Source organism: Hypanus sabinus, chromosome 9, assembly GCF_030144855.1.
Source record: "Hypanus sabinus isolate sHypSab1 chromosome 9, sHypSab1.hap1, whole genome shotgun sequence".
Lineage (NCBI taxonomy): Eukaryota > Metazoa > Chordata > Chondrichthyes > Myliobatiformes > Dasyatidae > Hypanus > Hypanus sabinus.
In genome coordinates, this window is record NC_082714.1 from 48,368,507 (window position 1) to 48,383,056 (window position 14,550).

At 43.4% G+C, this 14,550-nt stretch overlaps 1 protein-coding gene across 6 annotated transcripts in view; it reads right to left on the minus strand.

Moving 5' to 3' along the window:
* rhbdf1a (rhomboid 5 homolog 1a (Drosophila)) overlaps nucleotides 1-3,222 on the minus strand; it is a 373,026-nt gene extending 369,804 nt beyond the window's left edge. For 2 of the 6 annotated variants that reach the window (XM_059979629.1, XM_059979626.1), the window contains exons 1-2: nucleotides 2,508-2,961; nucleotides 577-647 (exon numbers count right to left, since the gene is read on the minus strand). The gene's annotated coding sequence lies outside the window, so the exon portion shown is untranslated. Of the gene's footprint in view, nucleotides 1-576; nucleotides 648-2,507; nucleotides 2,966-3,203 lie in introns of those variants that run through there. The other 4 variants (XM_059979628.1, XM_059979625.1, XR_009513976.1 and 1 more) reach the window with 3 other exon arrangements.
* Between the last annotated feature and the right edge of the window lie 11,328 nt (nucleotides 3,223-14,550).

The window sequence follows — 14,550 nt, forward strand, 5'->3', positions numbered from 1 at the left end:
AAAATAGAGAGAGTACAGAAAAGATTTACTAGAATATTACCTGGGTTTCAGCACCTAAGTTACAGAGAAAGATTGAACAAGTTATTCTTTATTCTTTGGAGCATAGAAGGTTGAGGGGGGACTTGATAGAAAGTATTTAAAATTATGAGGGGGATAGATAGAGTTGACGTGGATAGGCTTTTTCCATTGAGAGTAGGGGATATTCAAACAAGAGGACATGAGTTGAGAGTTAGGGGGCAAAAGTTTAAGGGTAACACAAGGGGGAATTTCTTTACTCAGAGAGTGGTAGCTGTGTGGAACGAGCTTCCAGTAGCAGTGGTAGAGGCAGGTTCGGTATTGTCATTTAAAGTAAAATTGGATAGGTATATGGACAGGAAAGGAATGGAGGGTTATGGGCTGAGTGCAGGTAGGTGGGACTAGGTGAGAGTAAGCATTCGGCACGGACTAGAAGGGCCAAGATGGCCTGTTTCCATGCTGTAATTGTTATATGGTTATATAAAAGAACAAGAATTTCTCTGACCAAAGGTCTTGGACCCAAAAATGTTAACTTTTTTCTTCTTACAGATGCTGTCTGACCTGATCTGCTGAGTGGTTTCCGCATTTCCTATAACTTCAGATTTTCAGCATTTGATAGTTGAGATTCTTGACTGGAAGGGGTACGGGGCAGGAGATTGGGGCCGAGAAGAAAATTGGATCAGCCATGGCACAGCAAACTTGATGGGCCAAATGGCCCAATTCTGCTCCTTTAACTTAAAGTCTTATTTTCATATATTTCATTTCACCACCCTCTTCTACAATGCACCCACCAAGGAACGATCCTGACCGTGCACAGTGCAGATCAAGTTCTGGAGTCAATGGTAAAGGACACTATCACCACTGTGCAAACACTCACTAATTGACTTCAGCACCTATGTTGCTGCACAACAGCTAGTCATTTTAGGTACTGGATTCAGAATGGAAAATGTTTTATCCAGATTGGTTATCATTTTCCAGCAAAACTTCAACTTAAAACCTTAGTACTCCTCCTCACGAGTACGACGTCAGTTATCCGAGTGTTTCTTGCGTTAAGTTCATTTGACCACGTTCCTTCAAAATAAACCATCACCAAAAATATATCATACTGGCAACACAATGAAATGCATTCCAATCTTAAACAAGAGAATATCCGCAGATGCTGGAAATCAGAGCAACACACACAACATGCTGGAGGAACTCAGCAGGCCAGGCAGCATCTATGGAAACGAGTACAGTCGAAGTTTCGGGCCGAAACCCTTCGGTAGTCCTGCAGCATTTTGTGTGTGTTGCAATAAAATATATTTCTCTCATTTAACCATACCCTTCGGGCTGTTGAACCAAACCGGTCTGGAGGAAATAAGTCTCTCGTGACAAAATGACCATCTTCCAACCAGTGGATGAAGCACATCCGAGCAAAACGCTCAACTAAAATGCTGCAATAGCATCTGAAGGAAATTGTTGAAAAATTCGACAGACATTGCATAAATAGACTACAGAGAATAGGCAATGGCAGTTTAAAGAAAATAAAGCACTCGGGTCAATAATAGAACTCAAATAGTGCCTGAAGCACTTTGCGTTCGTACCCATGTGCGCTGTTTACCATTCTTGCAATCGACAAACAAGTTGTAGTACTTTATTCAAATCCAGAAAGAATTAAACTAAGATCATCGCAACAAACAACCTATAACAGTCCGGGACAGTCCATCCTAAGAACTTGCAGCCCAGACGCGAGCAATGTTATAAATTGCCTGCTCTTTCACTGGAGCAACGCCCCTTTAAGAATCTGCGGCAGCCGAAGTCGGGATGTCAGGATCCGCACTTCCGTACTCCCGGGAAACTGACTGCTGGCAACAGGTCGTGAGGTGGGGCTGCGGCGAGAGGAGCAGCCTTCGGAACAACCCGGAGCCCATCCTGGCCTCGCAACCCGCGGCAGAGCCTGGCTCCGGCAACCCCCGGCCGGCCGGTCAGTGACCACACAGCCAGTCCCGGCCCCTTTCACACACTCTCCGAACTCTAGTTCCACACACATATCAGTCACAGCGCCTTCCACATCTGACCGAGACAACTGTCGCCCGTTTCTCATTCCCCCCCACACACACAGAGCCAGCAACGCTTCCCGCATTCGGCACCAAGACTTCTCGAACGGCCCCCCTCCCAACTCAGCCACATTCCACAGCCCTCAGCTGTCCTTGTCTCCTACTTTCCTTCCCTCCCAGCCCCTCCAGTCGAGCCAAACTCCCTCCTCAACAGCACATGGCCAGAACTGGCTCTGGCAGGAGAGCCGCTGTTTTGCCGTCAATGTTTGCTCTCCTCCCCCCCCCCCCCCCCCACTCGGCTCTGGGGAGAGGGGTCCGCCCAAAGTAGCTCCCTCCTCAAACCCTCAAACCACCTCCACCCCCCCCCCCCCCCATGGCTCTACTACAGTAGTCAAATGCCCTACTCATTTCCCAATGGCGGGACAGCAGTTCCGAAAGCCTCGCGTCCACTCTTACCCTCGTGAGATGCCCGCTCACTCGCTGCAGCCTGCGTTAGCTCCCGCCGGCCACGCCAGTGTTAACGGCCGCTACTTCCCTCTCCGGCCAGGCAAAGGAAAGTCCACAAGCTCGACTCCGCCGGCCTGACGTCAGGGCTTCTTTAAAAAAAGGGTCCAGACAAACTTCAAACAACTTCCGCGCTCCTGCTACCTCTTAAAGGGACTGCCCGTCAGGCTCTGACGGATTATTTCTTCGCCGACGTAATATGTGACCCACCCATCTTTCCCTGGAGGGAATTCAAAAGATTCCGTTCTCCGTCGTTCTGCTGCATTCTTTTCGGGAGAGTCATACCTGGGATGTAGGTGCTGCGTGGAATCCACCGGAAAAAATAAGTCCGGCATTCCCCTAGTTTAAGTACTTGCAAAAGGTGCTGGCAAAGTTGTAATGCTTAGTATTATTGTGCGTGGGGATGCAATAAGCAATAAACGTGAATTGATGATACGCCTCCATGCGCCTTTTTCCATAAAACATACAGTAATAGGAATCAATTTAATCAGAGTAATTTAGCATGGGTACAGACCCTTCGGCCCAACTGATCAATGCTGACCGATTCGCATTTAACTAGTCTCCCTATACCTGCATTGTCCCCGCATCTCTCTGAATCATTCCCACCCACGTACCCGTCCAACTATCTTTTAAATATCGCTAACGTACCTGCATCAGCCACTTCCTCTGGCGGCTCAGTCCTTGCATGAGAAAAAGATGCACCTTAGGTTCCTCCTAAATGTCTGTCCCTCACCCTTAACGTGTCCCTGGGGGGAAAAGACCGCATTCACCCAGGCAATACCCCTGCTGATTTTATACAGCTCGATAATATTATCGCTTATTTTCTTGCGCTCCAGTGAGTAGAAGTCCCTGCTTTATTCAAAATCTTTCCGTTACTGTACTTTGTTGCTTCAGTCCCTGCTCAGGCTTTTGGAGCAATCCGATTAGTTCCATTCCCCTTTATTCCCTCTCGCATTACTAATCAACGCCCCCTCCTAATAATTTCCTCGCCACTAGGGGTAATTAAAAGAAGGCATTTAATTCATTAACCGCCGCGTACCTGCTTAAAATAGCGCAGAGCGGGAATCATCTTAACATTCTTGCGGTTCATGAGGCCATTTGTCCCACTTGGACTATACTATGCCAAGTCCTAACTGAGAAAGGAATATTCAATATCCTTCCCTTTCTCCACTGCCCTTAAAATTATTCTCTGCCATGTCTATCAGCTGCCCTATTAAGACACTTGTTTTCTCCCCAATACCTTCGCAGAAGTAAATTCCACATCACAATTATACCCCGCTCTCTTTAAAAGTGTGGCGGGGTGTTGAGCCAGTGCCTTGGTCTCCTCCACGCCCAAGGTGCCTCCTCACTGTATCTCGTGCTGTCCCGACGCCTTCTACATCAGTTGAACGTGAAGTTGAGCAAGAAGTTCTTCTCTGAGGTTTTCAACTCTTTCAAATTCTTTACTCAGGAGAGTAGCAGAAGCTAAGCCATGGAATATATTCGCATTTGGACATATTATTGGTTTATAGTGGAGTCGCAGAGAACAGGCATGAAAATAGGTTTGAGGCCAGTCAGATCGACTACGATTTTATTGAATAGTGCAGCAGATTCGAGATACTATTTCCTATACTTCTTGTTTTCTTCAGCCCCCGGGCACGAACTGAACATTAAGGCTCTCCTTCGTCGCTCTGCGTTCGGGAATCTGGTTCAAGGAGGCCGCGGAAGTAATTAGGTGGTTAAATGTCAACGTCAGGCCAGGGAGATGACCGACGTATTGGGGAGGGTGTCATTTGCGGGTGGAGGGGGAAAAACTGCAGTGTACTGAGGATATTGGATTTGATCTGCGTATGAGTTTGGTTGGAGAAGACTGGGCTAGATGGAGCAGAGAATAGAAATGATTAAGATATCGGAGTCCTGGGGAAAATATTCTGGGAACGTTATAACAACATCAAAGGGCTGACGGCAGATAGAAAGCTGGTGGGGAGATTCGATAGCAGAGGATCCACGACGGGCCTAGGAGTAGTCCACTCACGGGCGCTCAACTCCTATACCTCCTCCTACAAATATTCCCCACATTAAAGGCAGCTGGCCATGAAGAGCCAATGAACTTAAAGGTGCATCACCTAGCTCCACCCAAGAACACATTATTTGTTATGCACGAGCCGTTCTTGCTGGGGTCATAGGTGCTGACTTCCTCCCGACAGTGGCCTAGAATTCCACTCAATGTCTCTGGAGCTGTGCGTATTTCTGATATTGACTGCAGACTCTTGAGACAAATCCGGAAAATTCCAGGTTACTTCCTCAGTTCCATTTCCGCTGACATTTCCTCCTGTTTCCAACTTTAGTGTATTGTAATTCTGTTCTTTTACACAATTATAAATAGGATGCTTGAAAACTGGGAGGATTTTTTTTTGGATGGAATTGCTACTGTTGTGATTATAAACGGGCATTGCACAAAAAAATCCAATCAATTCATTTCTACTGAGGGACCATCTTCAAAACGGAGTCTCTCTTTCCGATTAAAAAATGCAACGTAGTGCTTTTTCTACCCACCCCCTTCATCGTTCCCCTTCTTGCTGCATTCCACCTTCTCTGTCGAGGTGTGCTTTAACAAGTGACATCCGCCAAAGGCGTCGTTAGCTGGACATCATTCGTGTGGGCAATGCATCACAATTGAATCCTCAGTATTTACAAGGCACAGACTTTCCACGGACAATGACTGCCGCTGGCCAATCAGGAATATAACAACTTCTTTGTGAGCTTCAACTGGTATGTTTCAGTCAGTCAAAACAAGGTGAATCGCACACGCACTCTGGATCTGGTCCTAAATCTACCCAGCTTCCTTCTCCTCAGTGTTTCAAACCCCATCCAGGGCCCGACCCCAACCATGGTACATGCCGCCCAGTTATAATCCTGAACTACCCAAAATCCGCCTCATTGTAAATAGGAGTTACCTGATACTACACGAGAGAAGCGCGTTATATTTAGTAACATCCGGTATCGCAAGGCGGACCTAGTGAATGTGTTTATCTGCGGATAGTAAGTCCGCAGCATTGTTCGCCTCACGGAATCGAGGACAGTATTTCACTTATCTTGGAAAGAACTGGCTTTGAAACTTTAGTATTATCGTGAATGCCACACAATACAATGCATTTATTCCAGTGTGGAAACTGAAACAGACTTAATACTTAAACATATTCTGGCTTTGTTTCAAGAATCACGATTACTAAATTTATTACATTTGAATAGCTTTGGATTTTCTTTGATGGAACCTAGTAAGTGTTCAGCCACACGACAGAATCAGCTGACAGTCAAACCCTGAGCTTTTGACTAATTTAGTGTCACTGTAGTTCGCCTACTGGCGACACGGTAGCGCAGCGGTTAGCACAGTCGCTTAACTGCGCCAGCAATCATCGACTGGAGTTCGATTCCCGCCCTGTTGGTAGGTTCACTCCGCGGGAATCCTCTGGATGAGCCGGTTTGGTTTCCTCACGCATTCCAAAGACCTGGGCATCACAACCTGATCCTCTGTCGACCGGCCCCTAGCGCAGACTCGAGACACATTTCACCGCATATTTTGATGTTCCGATGTGCATGTGACAAATAGAGCTAATATTTAATCAATAGTTTTGAACTCATACGCCCTGAATATTAGACAGTTTCTGAAGCCACGTACTGCACTGTAATAGGATAAAATAAAATAGTGTAAACCCAAGCTTGGTTTATTACTCCTGGAACGAAAGATATACATTGGCTGAGCTTCAGGAGATAATGGGTTGTATATGATTGGTGTATATGCCAGGGCTTCAACTATCTACTGTATTTGTAAATATAACGCAGCTGATAGAATAGAGAAAACAGCTAAGCTTGTGTTAATATAAAGATCGCATAGTTGTGTACAATGCAGATTGAAGCACACGATTACAGAATTAGTAATAGGCAAGGGGCAAGAGATCTCAATAAAGACAATAGACCTAATAAATATAGAACTAAGTTCATTCCAAATGGTGAAGAGGTAAGGACAATGAAATTCTAAGTGGCTGATGGGTTACAGGCACCTGGATTGTTGCTACAGAGCATTTAGAAAATAAATAAGGGTCAAAGTCAGTAAGTGTCATATCCACAAGAACATATATGTACAGCTGCACTGAAAATTTTACATGCAGCAGCTTCACAGGCACATGGTTTCAGATGAGCAGCATTCACAAGATATACATGAATGTAAGCTATACAGAATTTTTACAAGAACGAACACATTTAGATCAAAAACAGTAAAGTCCATTTTAGTGCAATGGGATCAAGGTGGTAGTAAGATTTCTATACTGCACTGATCGTTCAAGAAATGAACGGCTGGAAAGACAATTGGTGATGAAGGGTCTCGGCCCAAAACGTCGACTGTACTTCTCCCTATAGATGCTGCCTGGCCTGCTGCGTTCCACCAGCATTTTGTGTGTCGCTCAGATTTTCAGCAACTGCAGATTTCCTCTGAAGTGGAGCCCTTCATCGGAGATGGGGAGGGTGCGCTGGTGGTAAACTCACTACTTCCTGCAGATTTTTAAAATTCCTACACATTCCAATTGCCGTACCGGACTATAATGCAGCCAGTCAGGATACTTTCAACAGAATAAGCATGCTAAGGGACGTTGAGCTTTAAGTTTGTAGGGTTGGCACACAGAACCAAAGCAAAATGTGGGATAGGATGAACTGTTCTGCACTCTTACCTTGGCTTATTTTTAGCCTCAGGGTGTTGCTGAATAATACCTGGATTCCAAAATTAAGTGATTTACACTGATGAGAGTTAAATTCTTTGCAGTTGGTATTGCATTTTGCACTGTGGCCCCAGGGTTTTCCATTTGGCTGTATTCATGTCTATTCTTGGATAGTTGAATTTAGATGTTAAAGGGGTGATCGCAACACTAAGAGAAACTGATGGATTTGATCTCCTTTCATGGGAAGTCTAGAGGGCTTAGACTAAAAGTTAGAGTCATGCCTTTCGAGAGTAAATGTAAAAAAATAATAGAAACACTTAGCAGATAAAGCAATTTATGTGATGAGGGTGCTGATGAAGGGTCTCAGCCCAAAACATTGTCTCTTTTCTTCTTTTCCATAAATGCTGCCTAACCTGCTGAGGTGCTCCAGCATTCTGTGAAGAGAGAGACAAGTTGACATTTCAGGTCAAAGAGTTTTATTAGGATTGGAAAAGTGAGAATGAAGAGGAGGAGGGAACAAAGACAAGGTGGAGATGAAGACTATCTAAATCAAGTTTATTGTCACTTAACTATTTACATGTATACCGTCACATGAGAAAAATACCATCAAATGAGATGTAGAACATAATAGTTACTGGAAATGTAAAATAAAATCAAATGCTCAATATTAGCAGGTCAGGCAGCATATGTGAATAGTAATGACTGAATTAATATGATTAACATTTTCAATAATGGATCATTATTGAAACTCCATTATATGCAGTGGCTGTGATATTGATGGCAGGGAGAGTGAAGTGGCTGCATTGGTAGTTTGTATAAAAGACACAATCGAGGCATTTGAAGTACTAGCTGACAGACTTCTAGCTGAAATGCTAAGAGAGCCTGACGGCAGAAGAGCAGAGAGAAAATAAATATCTGAATTAATGTGCCAAGAAAGTTTCCACTAACCACCTCTAATAGAGTGTCCTTCTGAACTTTAATATTAGAAGGCTGGATCTTTAGCCCCTTTAAGAAGTCAGATTCAAACATTCTTGTCTGTGACTATCAAAGGAGCAGGGGATGGTGAAGCTGGATATCAGCCACAAGTTATGTTTCACTCAGTTACATAGAAATAAATAAAAAAGCAGCTTCGACAGTGTCTGTTAACATCCAGTATGCAGAAGTCCTGAAGAAACAATCTACCAATAATGCAGGCAGCCCAGCCCAGACTAATACCATGCAGAACTCTGAGGTTCGCATCGAAAACAACAACAAAGACATGCGTGGAAGCTCATGGATGGAAAAGCCATTCCCATTACTGAAATTTACCCACCGGGTGATGTCTACCTCCACTCGCTTGAGCTAATCCTCCACCGTGGTTCTGTGGATGGATCCTATCAGCAAATTTCACCGGGTTCTGTCCCCTTGGTCTTACCTTCATACCCAAGCAGTGAAACTCTGATCTCATGACTATCCTTTTAAAAACTCAGAAAAACCTGGGATTATCTGGTGGAGATAAAAGCAGAGTTGATGCTTGAAATGGTGCTTAACATTAAGCATAGAACATAAAACAGTAGAGGCCCTTCAGCTCATGGTGGTGTGCTGCCCTTTTAACTTGCTTTTCAATCAACCTAACCCTTCACTCCTACACAGCCCAAGCCCTCCATTTTTCTTTCATCCATGTAAATATCAAACAGTCTCTCAAGTATTACTGAAGTATCAGCTCTACTATCACACCCAGCACTGTGTTGCAGACACTTACCACTGTATAATAAACCAACCTATGACATCTCCCCGCAAAATTCCTCCACACACATTAAAGGGATGTCCTCTGGTACTGGCCATTACTGCAGTGGAACAGAGACACTGGATGTTCAGTGTCCATGCCCTTTATAATCGTTAACACCTTTACCAAGCCATCCTTCTTCACTCCAAAGAGAAAAACCCTAGCTTGCTCAAAATCATAATGATACCCTCTAATTGAGGCAGTGTCCTGGCATTTCTCCACTGCACCCTCTCGATAGCATCCACATCCTTCCTAAAATGATGCAATCAGAAGTGAACACAATACTCCAAGTGTGGTCTTTCCAAAGTTTTATAGAGCTGCAACATTACCTTGTAGCTCTTGAAAACATTTCCTGACTAATGAAGGCCAACACACAGAACATCCTACCAACGCGCAGAACTTGGAGAGATCTGTGGACTTGGAATCCAAGATAACTCTGTTCCTCCACTCTGCTAAGAATTTTGCCATTAGCATTGTGTTCTGCCCCCAGATACAACCTTCAAAGATGTATGGGGTGAACTCCATTTAACTATCTACCCTGCCTGAGCTGCTCTTTGTCCAAAATTAGGAAAAGTTAAAAATCAAAATGTGTCAGATGAAGGTTGGTAGGTTGAAAGAGTAAAGGGAATTTCTGGAGACCAAGAGAAAATGGATTATTGTCACCCGAGAGGGAGTTTAGTTGCTTTTAACTGTCCAAATTATTCTTTGGCTCCAGTGCTCTGCCAAAATTATTCATGTTTCTAAGAGTTCTGTAATTCAAACATAACCACTGCTTCATTTTCCTACTAAAGGTCATAAAATCCCTCTCCCCAAAACCCTTCACCCTTACCCCAGTTATAGAGGCAAGGGGATTTTTTCTGCTTAAGATTGGGATAATCCATTTCACTGCCTCTGTGGTGTCCTTTCCTTCTGCTTACACACTGAACCATGCCTCAGCTATCTCTCCCTGTGATTGTTTTGGATCCTTGACATTCTCTACTTTCTCCCATTAAGCCCATGAGGCTGCTAAACAAGAGCCCATGGAATTACGGGGAAGTTACATACATGGATAGAGTGTTGGTTGATTGGCAGGAAACAGAGTGGGAATAAAGGGATCCCATTCTGGTTGGCTGCCGGTTACTAGTGGTGTTCGACAGGGGTCTGTGTTGGGGCCGCTTCTTTTTACATTGTATATCAACAATTTAGATGATGGAATAGATAGCTTTGTGGCCAAGTTTGCTGATGATACAAAGATAGGTGGAAGGGCCGGTAGTGCTGAGGAAACAGAGAGTCTGCAGAGAGACTTGGATAGATTGGGGGAACGGGCAATGAAGTGGCAAATGAATTACAATGTCAGAAAGTGTACAGTCATGCACTTTGGTAGAAGAAATAAATGGGCAGACTATTATTTAAATGGGGAGAGAATTCAAAGTTCTGAGATGCAACGGGACTTGGGAGTCCTCGTGCAGGATCCCCTTAAGGTTAACCTCCAGGTTGAGTCGGTGGTGAGGAAGGCAAATGCAATGTTGGCATTCATTTCTAGAGGAATAGAGTATAGGTGCAGGGATGTGATGTTGAGGCTCCATAAGGCACTGGTAAGACCTCACTTGGAGTACTGTGTGCAGTTTTGGGCTCCTTATTTAAGAAAGGATGTGCTGACATTGGAGAGGGTTCAGAGAAGATTCACTAGAATGATTCCGGGAATGAGAGGTTAACATATGAGGAACATTTGACTGCTCTTGGACTGTACTCCTTGGAGTTTAGAAGAATGAGGGGGAGACCTTATAGAAACATTTTGAATGTTGAAAGGCATGGACAGAGTGGATGTGGCAAAGTTGTTTCCCATGGTGGGGGAGTCTAGTACGAGAGGACATAACTGAGGATTGCAGGCGCCCATTCAGAACAGAAATGTGAAAAAAAAAATTTAGCCAGAGGGTGGTGAATCTGTGGAATTTGTTGCCATGGGTGGCAGTGGAGGCCAAGTCATTGGGTGTATTTAAGGCAGAGATTGATAGGTATCTGAGTGGTCAGGGCATCAAAGGTTATGGTGAGAAGGCAGGGGAATGGGAGTAAAGGGGAGATTGGATCAGCTCATGATGAAATAGCGGAGCAGACTCGATGGGCGGAATGGCCAACTTCTGCTCCTTTGTCTTATGGTCTAAGCCCCCTCTTTAATTACCATGTCCATGAAACTCTAACATTTCCTCAGTGAGCTGACAACTACTCTTTTTTCTGTACTGGCCTTCTTGCCAGCTAACATTGCAAATGGATTCCTGTACTCATATACTAACACCTTCCTTTTCAATTCTACTTTCCTTCCTATTCCTCCTTTCATCACCAGGAAAATGTTCTTACCTCAAACCGCCAGCAAATTTCAATCTCCCTTTCCTCTCCATTGATAGCGTGCAGATGCACCTCACAAATCTCACGATGACTCCAACTACAGAGGTGATGGACTGCCTCATCCACGTTGTAGCTACTTCCTCAGCAGCAGGTGGTGAGATTGAGATGTGCTCTGACACTGCTAAGATTTATTTGGTGCAGTAATCACTAACTCAACAATAGTAGTGCCCAGATAATTTCTCAGTACATTATAATAGGCAATAATGAGAGTTAAAAAGTTCAGAGGGGAAAAATACATACTTGGTTGAAGTTCTTAGAAGAAACCAGCAATTTACTGCAAGAACTCAGCAGGTTGAAAAGCTCCTTGAAGAACCAGCTAAAGGATTGTTCATGGGCAGCAATGAACACAAAAGCTGAAAACTCTGCAGTCAACAACCAGTGATGCACAGTGAGACAGCAGCACTTAAAAAAAGTATTAGTCAGTAATACTGTGAGAGACTGAAAATATCAGAGCAGGAGCAGCAGAATTAAACACAGAACTATGACTGAACAGAGTGCATTGAAGACTTGACTACAACAAACACTGTGAATGTTCTGACAACAGACAGAGCATTATTGCCGTTCAAACCCTGAGTGAATATATGGGAAGCCTGAGGAGTGTACAGTCAAGGTTGTGAGTTCTTCACAGCATATATAGATGTAATCAATTGTATAGTTCAGCACACAGTAACTGCACACAAATTCAGCCCCAAACAATTAACCTATAACAGTAGGACTTCTTTACAGAGTGAGGCAGAGAGAGAAGATCTGTGTTACACTGAAGTCAAATAAGATAGAGCAGAACTAGGCTGGTCTGGCATCTATGGTATTCCTGGGATGGTGGGAAGCAGCAAGATTTCAAGATAAAGGTTCAAGTTTACAAGCCATCAGTAGAGGTAAATATTGATTAAAAACAGCAGTGTGTTGCATTATGGACAATGATAACAACTTCAGAAAGTTCAGCCTTAAACCCAAGTCCTATTGTATTGAAATGCGGCATATTTCAGCAAAATAATGAAGGCCCAAGTATATGTTTTATAATAGTTGTTGATTACAAATGCACATACAGCAACTGATTTTACTAAGCCAAGAGGGAAACTGCAGATCAATTGGAGAGAAGAGTTTGATGTCCATATTGATACTGTGAAACCATATTTGAAAAAACTGTTACATAAATGTGAAGAACTACTGCCTACAAGGTATACATTTATATTAAGCCTGCTGCCAAACTGTTATAATATAAACTTTGATTAGAGCCATTTTATTGCTTAAAGGGTACATGGAGGAAGAATTAGATAAGTTAGTGAAGAGTGGAGTACAAATGAAAACTAAATTGAATGGGCAACCATGGTGCCAGCAAGATTGAAAGATTTTGCAAAGCTAGATGTATTACACATGGACACTCAATCAAAGAGAATCAACCTTACCTCACTTTAAATGCATATAACAGCCCATAATATCCCCCATCAAGAAGTCTACATCCATGGTACTTCTCATGCTCTAGATCTCCTCATTAACTTTCAACCCCTGGGCACTGACCACCTCATTTCCATGAATGTCCCTATACACTTCTATCCCCCATCAAGAAGTTCCTTAAAGCTCTTTGCTTCTTTGTCAGTAAAAGAACCAACCAGCTCACCTCCACTGACACCCTCAACAATTTTGCCTTTGACTGCTATCACTTTCTCCAGGCTTGAGGAGTAGACATGGGCACGTGCAAGGGTCCCTGCTACATCTGCATTTTTGTTGGCCAAGTACAACAGTCCATGTACCAAGCCTTTGGTGGTAATGCTCCCCAACTCTTCCTCCACTACACCTGATGACTGCATTGGTGCTGTTTCATGCACCCATGCTGAGCTTGTCAATTTCTTCAGTTTTGCCTCCAACTTCTACCGAACCTTTAAATTCACTTGATCCATTTAGTGACATCTCTCTTACATTTCTTGATCTCACTGTCTCCATCTCTGGAGACAAACTGTCGACTGACATTTTTTTTTTAAAAATCACTAATTTTTATTGCAGCACCAACAAATTACATTCAATACAACCAGATGCCGATTACATTTTGACTGTTTAACCAGCCACCCGCAACCCTCATTCCCACCTCCTTCTCCACCTCTCTCTCCCCCCCACCCACCAACTGAATAGTAGTGCATACACAGACAGAGCATTCCTATTTTAACAGAAGATCTTTTAAGTTAGATATGAAATTTGTCCACATTAAGATTGTGTTTGGTCGTGCATCATTTACTCTTGCTGATGATAATTCCAGGTAAGAAATGTCCAAAAAGCTCCAAAGCCAGTGAGTACTTGAAATATCATGAGGAGGTTTCCAACGCTGGACTACAGTCTTCTTAGCTGCAGTCAGGTCTGCCAGCCAGATTTTGCGTGTTTTTTCCGTAAGGGAAAGGTGGGAGTCATCATTTAAAAGATGTACAGCAGGGTCTATTGGTAATTCTACCCCCGTTAGTTCTGTAAGAGTACTGATAACCTTCTCCCACAAACCAAAAACACCCGGACATACTCATAGAACATGTATGAAAGAGCCAACGGTTCCATGGGGGCAAAATGAGCAATATGGGTCAGGAGCCAGTCCCATTTGATGTCTAATTCTCAGTGTTAGATGTGCTCTATGACAAAATTTCAAGTGTATATACCGATGATTTGGGTTTTTCAAAATACCAGCAGAATTATCTCAAATTGCATCCCAGTCTAAGTCTTGTCCCAATTCAGATATATCCCTATCCCAGGCTTTCATTCCTGTTGTGGGCATGTATTTCTGGGAGTTTAATTTGTCATAGATATATGACACTATCTGTCTTGGAGCACTCTGTATCCAACTTAAGATGGGATGGTCCTTTAAATCTGACCACCAGGGAACCCCGTAGGCTTTACACACTGATCTTACTCTAAAGTAGAAAAGAGAGTGTTTATCAATATTATATTGAAATACCAGTTCTTGAAAGCTAAGGATAGTACTTGCCCCATTAATACCTTTATCCTCCCAAGTTCTGTTAGTGAATGGTTTCCCCCTAGATAGAAGATGATTACTGTTCCATAATGGAGATGATTTACACCATACGCTTTTAAATTTTAGGAATTTTTCTGCTGCTCCAAACACTTGTAGCATATGGGTTAAAATTGGACCGTAATACAAATCACATATTTTGGTAGACAT